General features: G+C 45.7%; 1 protein-coding gene across 1 annotated transcript in view; it reads right to left on the reverse strand.

Moving 5' to 3' along the window:
* Window positions 1-7,500, reverse strand: part of LOC143285859 (transcriptional regulator ERG homolog) — a 55,599-nt gene that overhangs the window by 8,545 nt on the left and 39,554 nt on the right. The gene's annotated exons all lie outside the window — the stretch shown is intronic.

Consider the following 7,500-nt stretch of genomic DNA (forward strand, 5'->3'; position numbering starts at 1 on the left):
ACACAGAGAGGAAGAAAGAGAGAGAGAGAGAGAGAGAGAAATATCAAATGAATGTACACTGAATAACTAACTAACTAACTAACTAAATGAACAAAAAGATAAATAACTAGATAAATAGATTAATACATAGATGGGTGACTAAATGAATAAATAAAACAAATAAATAAAGGTGTTAAAAAAAAAAACATTTTACGAGAACGGATTCTTATGAATAAACCAGTGGAATCATTTCTGTCAATCTAACTGTGTGTCAATCGATTTACCCTCAATAAAGACATGTCAGTCATTTGTCTCTCTGTCTGTCTGTCTGTCTGTATGTATGTATGTATGTATGGAGTGGAGGAGATAGTTGCTGGATGCCGTACAAAGCAGGCAATACAATATACTATGCAATGTAATACGACATGGCACAAAAACGAGCGTGAAAAAAAACCCCAAAACAAACAAACAAACAAACAAACAACAAACACACACACACACACACACACACACACACACACACACACACACACACACACACACACACAAAATAGAAACCCGTGTTCATGCCTTTGTTTCCGGAAGGGAGGTGATCACCATTAGTGCGACTACAATATCCGGGTAAAACAATCCAACAGTGTTATGTGACACCTCCTGCCATGAATACCCTATTTACTTCTTTTTTTTCTGTCTCTCTCTCTCTCTCTCTCTTTTTTCAAAACGAATTTTTGAATAATTGAATAAATAATGTTTGTACTTTCTCTCTCTCTCTCTCTCTCTCTCTCTCTCTCTCTGTGTGTGTGTGTGTGTGTGTGTGTGTGTGTTTTCATCGATGTAATCACGCGATTTTATCTTTGTAGTTGTTGTTTTCACGCAAAAAAAAAAAAAAAATTATACTCCTTTCCAAAAACATACCCCTTTCCCCCGCACCCCCCCCCCCTCCCAACCCCAATAATAAAAATAGTAATAATAAACTGAAACTGAAATTGTCCCTGTGATTTTGGAATAATAATCCATTTTTCGTGTTTCGTCCACCGTGTGAACATAAACACATTCTCAGCTCCCTTTTTTTGTTGTGGTTTGGTTTTGTTTTGTGTTGTGTTGTGTGTGTGTGTGTGTGTGAAAAGAGGTCGTTCCCGTATGGTTTGTGCCGATGCGAATCTGGCCAGAGAGAGAGAGAGAGCCTTCCCACCCCGCCCCACCTCCCTACCTCCATTCAAAGGGACACGGCACAGTGACGCCAATGGTCGGTGCTGTAACTGCGCACGTGTGTTGCACGTGCAGTGTGCGTGTGTGTGGAACTATAGTCTCTCGTTGTTTCTGTGTGTGTGTGTGTGTGTGTGTGTGTGACTATAGTCTCTCGTTTCTGTGTGTGTCTGTGTGTGTGTGTGTGTGTGTGTGTAAAACTATAGTCTCTCGTTTCTCTCTGCGTGTGTGTGTGTGTGTGTGTGTGTGTGTGTGTTGGACGCGGGAGAGGAGGGTGGAAGTGGTAGGAATATCGTTTGTTTCTATGTGTGTGTGGGGGGGGGGGGGGGCACGGGGGGGGGGGGCAGTGGGGGGGTGGGAGTCAGGATGGTTGGTGGGCGAGGGGAGAGGGGGGGGGAGAGGAGAAGATCATGTGTGTGTGTGTGTGTGTGTGTGTGTGTGTGTTACAATCGGGGTGAACGTTGACATCCACCCTCAGGTGAGATATGACCGACGAGGATATAACATTACCGGGCCTTCCTCCTCCCAGGATAGTCGTGGGTAAATGGTGTGTGCGTGCGTTAGTGTCGAGTGTGTGTGTAAGCGCACACGTGCTCGTGTTTTGTGTGTCGTGTGTGTTTGTGCGCGTGTTTGTGCGTGTGTTAGTGTCGTGTGTGTGTGTGTGTGCACGCGCGTGTTTGTGCGTGTGTGAGTGTCGTGTGTGTGTGTGGTGTGTGCGTGCGTGCGTGCGCGCGCGTTAGTGTCGTGTGTGTATAAGCGCGCACGTGCACGTGTTTTGTGTGTCGTGTCTGTGTGTGTATGTGTGTGCACGTGTTCGTGCGTGTGTGAGTGTCGTGTGGATGTGTGCGTGTACGCGCGCACGTGCACCTGTCGTGTGTGTGTGTGTATGTGTGTACGCGCGCACGTGCACTTGTCTTGTGTGTCGTGTCTTTGTGTGTATAATATCTGTGTGCGTGTTTGTGCGTGCGTGAGCGCGCGCGCGTGTGTGTGTGTGTGCGCGCACGTGCACTTGTCTTGTGTGTGTGTGTATGTGTGTGTGTGTGTTTGTGTGAAAGGGACAGAGAGAGGGACGTGTGTGTTTGTGTACGCGAGCACGTGCACTTGTCTTGTCTATCGTGTCTGTGTGTGCATATGTGTATATGTGTGTGCGTGTTAGTGCGGCGTACGTGAGCGTCATGTGTGTGTGTGTGTGTGTGTGTGTGTGTGTGTGTGTGCTTGAGTGTCGTGTGTGCGTGTTTGTGCGTGCGTGCATTAGTGTCGTGTGTGTGTGTGTGTGTGTGTGTGTGTGTGTGCATGCATGCATGCGTGCGTGCGTGTGTGTTGTCGTCCTAACCTGTTCCGTTCCAGTGCAGGACCATTATTGGTTACCTTCCCCTAGTAAAAAAAAAAAAAAAAAAAAAAAAAACCAACAACCTGTGCACTCGAATTGCCTGCAATTCACAGAACGTTTTATTGAAACCCAACTCATCCCTGCGTGTGCTCGATTCTTTTTTTCTTTTTTCTCTCTTTTTTTTGCGTAATAACCGGATACTATAAAAGCCTGTAATAATGCCATTGTATTCTTCTTGCCCTCTATATGTGCCCGGTTGAGTGTGCTTTATTAATCGTCTGAAACAGAGTGACTTCTGATTTTGATGGAGAGAGAGAGAGAGAGACAGGTAGGGAGAAAAGGAGAGAGACGGGGGGGGGGGGGGGAAGATGGAAAGAGAGAGAGAGAAAGAGACAGAGAGTAGAATGGGAGAGAGAGGGATGGAGCGAGTGGAAGAGATATTGAGAGAGACAGACAGACAGACAGGCAGACACACGCAGAGATTTAGAGAGACACACAGACAGAGACCGACAAAGACAAGAGACCAAGTTCGAAACAGAAACAGACATTGAAACAGAGGCGCAGCGACTGAAAGCGACAGAGATAAACACAGAGAGAAAAAAAAACGACAACAACGACGACGACGACGACATCGACAACACCACCAAATGAAATGAAATAGATTGAAAGAGAGAGAGAGAGAGAGAGCTGTCGTGAGGTCATTATCGTATCTATTTTGTATTTCGACATGTTGGAAAATAAAATATTGTTTTAACTGAGACACAGACAGACAGAGGCAGAGTGAGCAAGACAGACAGACAGAGACAGAGAGAAAGAGAGAGTGAAACTGAAACTGTTTAATGTCCTCAGCATAAATGCCATATTATCATGGAGTTCGCAATTGCATGGGTATTGTCAAAGTACATAGACATGAGAGAAAAAGAGAGAGAGACAGAGAGACAGAGAGAATCAGAGACAAATGCACACAAAGGGAACTCCTAAAACTAAGAGGCAGACAGATTCAGAGAGAAACACACACACACACACACACACACACACACACACACACACACACAACCCCCACCCCACCCCCGACCACCACCCCCAATAAAAAAAAAAAAAAAAAAAAAAAAACCCGCAATCAGCTATGCAATGCAGGAGGGTGATAATACGGCAACAAGGACGATACTTTAATAATAATAATAATAATAATAATAATAGTAATCATCATCATCATCATCATCAGTTTCAGTTTCAGTTTCACTTTCTCAAGGAGGCGTCACTGCGTTCGGACAAATCCATACACGCTACACCACATCTGTTGAGCAGATGCCTGACCAGCAGCATAACCCAACGCGCTTAGTCAGGCCTTGAGTGCATGCTTACATATTTGTGTACCTATGAAAGTGGATTTCATTTTACGTAATTTCGCCAGAGGACAACACTCTCGTTGCCATGGGTTCTTTTTCAGTGCGCCAAGTGCGTGCTGCACACGGGACCTCGGTTTATCGTCTCATCCGAAAGACTAGACGCCCAGTTTGATTTTCCAGTCAAACTTAGGAGAAAGGGCGAGAGCGGGATTCGAACCCACACCCTCACGGACTCTCTGTATTGGCAGCTGAGCGTCTTAACCATTCTGCCATCATCATCATCAGGAAACCAACCAGTTCCCACTACTACTACTACTACTACTACTGGCCCAACCCTCAACGACACAGGCGGCGGATTCGGTGTATTAATGTATGGTGACACACCAAAAGCCCACCATGTCATTGTCTGTTGGACGGAATCACTCACACATTCGTAATAGCAGTTAGTTGACTTGACAACGTCAACACAGGTGGGTTCTGGTGGTGACGATGATGGAGGTGGTGGTGGTGGTGGTGGTGGTGATACGGTGGGATGGTGATGGAGGGAGGGAGGGAGGGGGGGTGTACGATCACACACGCATTCACAACGTTTAGTTGAGGTCGATCTGTTCTATGATTATCACCGGTGGGGGTGGGGTGTGTGTGTGTGTGTGTGTGTGTGAGGGGGTGGCGGGGGTTGACTGTTTCCGTCATCAATATTCTTCTTCTTGTTCCCATTTCACGCAGCCCTTTTGATATTGTCTGGATCGAGTAGTGATCGTCCATGTCTGTCTGTCCGTCTCTGTCTCTCTCTGTCTCTGTCTGTCTGTCTCTCTCTCTCTCTCTGTCTCTCTCTCTCTCTCTCTCTGTCTCCCTCTCTCTCTCTCTCTCTCTCTCTCTTTCAATCTTTGTTCCTTTGTCTGTCTATCTGCATATCATATTGTTTTGTAGTTCAAATTCCCATTCATCAAGGGCTTGGTCTATATGAACGAACCACTCATTCATTCATTCATTCATTCATTCTTTTTCTTTCTTTCATTCATTCATCCATTAATTTACTCTCTCTCTCTCTCTCTCTCTCTCTCTCTCTCTCTCTCTCTCTCTCTCTCTCTCTCAAGTATGTATGTATTTTGACATAATTTACCCAAATTCCCTGTGTATTGTGTTTTTGCTTTTTGCTTTGCATGTTTGTTATTTACGTTATGAGGGTAAGATGAAAACCAAGCCGAATGTGCTTATTACTTTATATTATCTCAATCAAGAAGTTCATTCATTCATTCAGTCTCCCTTTCTGTCTGTCTCTGTCTCTCTCTCCCTCTGTCTGTCCGTCTCTCTTTCTCCCTCTGTCTGTCTGTCTGTCTGTCTCTGTCTCCCTCTGTCCGTCTCTCTTTCTCCCTCTCTCTGTCTGTCTCTGTCTCCCTCTGTCTGTCCGTCTCTCTCTCTCTCTCTCTCTCTCCCTCTCTCTCTCTCCCTCTCGCACCCTCCCTCCCTAGCACTTAGATGCACACACAAAACAAAGAAGGGGGACGGGGGGGAAGGGGGGGGGGGCAGGGGGTGGAGGGTGGAGGGAGGGCAGAAAAAAAAAACCATAAGAAAAAAAAAGAACCTGCGTTTGTTCTAACTGTCAGGGGTCTTGCAAACTGAAACGCTAATCAAGAGATGTGATCCTCAATTAGCTTTTTTTTTTTTTTTTCTTTTTTTTGCTTTTTTTGTTTTAACCACACTGGCCGCTGTTTTTTTTTTGTTTTGTTTTTTTGTTTTTTGTTTTTTTTTGGGGGGGGGTTGTTGTTTTTTGGGGGTTTTTTTTGTTTTGTTTTTTGTTGTTGTTTTTATTTTTTTTGGTGGGGGGGGGGGGGGTTTGTTGTTTTTGGTGTGGGTTTTTTTTTTGTTTGTTTTTTAAGAGTGCTGATAGTCATGAGAGAGGAGAGGCGAAGGGTGTGGGTGGTGGTGGTGGGGATTGCGTAGAGAGGAGAGGGTGCGGTGGGTACAGGAGGGTGCGGGGGAGCGGGCGGGGGGGGGGGGGGAGAGAGATTTCAAAGGAGACAAAGGGGAGGTGTAGGGGGTGAAGAAGGGAGGATGAGGGTGGAGAGATCGGAGGTCTGTGTGTGTGGGGGTGGGGTGGGGAAGGGCGATGGTGGTGTGGAGTGTGAGAGAGGGAGTTTATATGGGTTGCGGAGTGTGATGGATTAATGGCGTCTGGTCGTGACCATGTTGTTTCAGTGTTGTGTTGTTTAGGATTCTGATCAGTCAGGGGGTGAAGGTGCCGGGGGGTGGGAGGGGGGGGGGGCGGAGGAGGGGGTTCGGTGGGGGGGGGGTGTAGGGGGGGTAAGGAGGTGATTGAGTGGGCGGTGGGTCGGGAGGTGGGGGGGGGAAGGTCGGGTGTACGCAAGTGTGGTGGGGTGCGGAGGGGGTGTGGTGGGGGGGGGGGGGTGAGGGGTGGGAGTGACGGGGGAGGGATGTCGGCAGGGTCAGGTGTCGAGTTACGTGATAACCACTGAAGCGTGTTAACATTGTAGTTAATGAAATCTGATGCTGGCTTGGATATCAGCTGTGTGTGTGTGTTGTGAGTGTGTGTGTGTTGGGTATTTGTGGTGTGTGTGTATTTGTGGTGTGTGTGTGTGTGTGTGTGTATGTGTGCGTGTGCGTGTGTGTGGTGTTTGTATGCGTGGTGTCTTTGTGTGGGGGTGGGGGGTGTGTGTGTGTGTGGGGGGGGGGGGTGGACGTGGTGTGTGTTTGTGAGTGTTTGTGTGTGTGTGTGTTGTGAGTGTGTGTGTTGTGTTTTTGTGGTGTGTGTGTGTGTGTGTGGTATGCATATGTATGTGGTGTGTGTATTTGTGGGTATCAGTGTGTCTCTGTGTAGCAGCAGCAGCAGTAGTGGCAGCAGCAGTAGTAGCAACAGTAGAGAGGGGTGCGGAGAAAGAGGAGGGTAGGTAACGGTTTTCAATTCCTTTTTTTTCCTTTCTTTCTTTCTTTCTTTCTTTTCTTTGTTGGCTTACAAGCAAGGTGCTGGAAATGTTCCTTCCTTTCCTGCCTACTCAGTATCAAACAGCACACAACAGTCGACTACAGTCGTTGTCATTTGTATGCAACAAACTAGAAAACACCATTTTTGACTCACTTGTGTAAACAAAGTGAGTCTATGTTTTAACCCGGTGTTCGGTTGCCTGTGTGTGTGTGTGTGTGTGTGTGTGTGTGTGTGTGTGTCCGTGGCAAACTTTAACATTGACATTTTCTCTGCAAATACTTTTTTTTTTTTTTTTTTTTTTTTTTTTAAACATTTTTTTAATTCCATTTTGGTAGGTTGACATTTTACAACAACAACAGCATCTTAATGGAAATTTATAAAGAAGAAAACAAAAACAAACAAAGAACAAAAAACAAACAAACAAACACCATATATACTCTGCAAATACTTTGTCAGTTGACACCAAATTAGGCATAAAAATAGGAAAATTTCAGTTCTTTCCAGTCATCTTGTTTAAAACAATATTGCACCTCTGGGATGAGCACAACAACAACAAAATGAAGCATAAATTTATGCAAACTGCATTTGCTGTTATATTTATATTTTTTGTATTCTCTAAACTTGGCACTTTGATCTGATGTTCTGACCCAACAACAAGAGCAGTCATTATTATCATTATTTGTTCAAACAGG

Source organism: Babylonia areolata, chromosome 9, assembly GCF_041734735.1.
Source record: "Babylonia areolata isolate BAREFJ2019XMU chromosome 9, ASM4173473v1, whole genome shotgun sequence".
In the NCBI taxonomy this organism is placed as follows: Eukaryota; Metazoa; Mollusca; class Gastropoda; order Neogastropoda; family Buccinidae; genus Babylonia; species Babylonia areolata.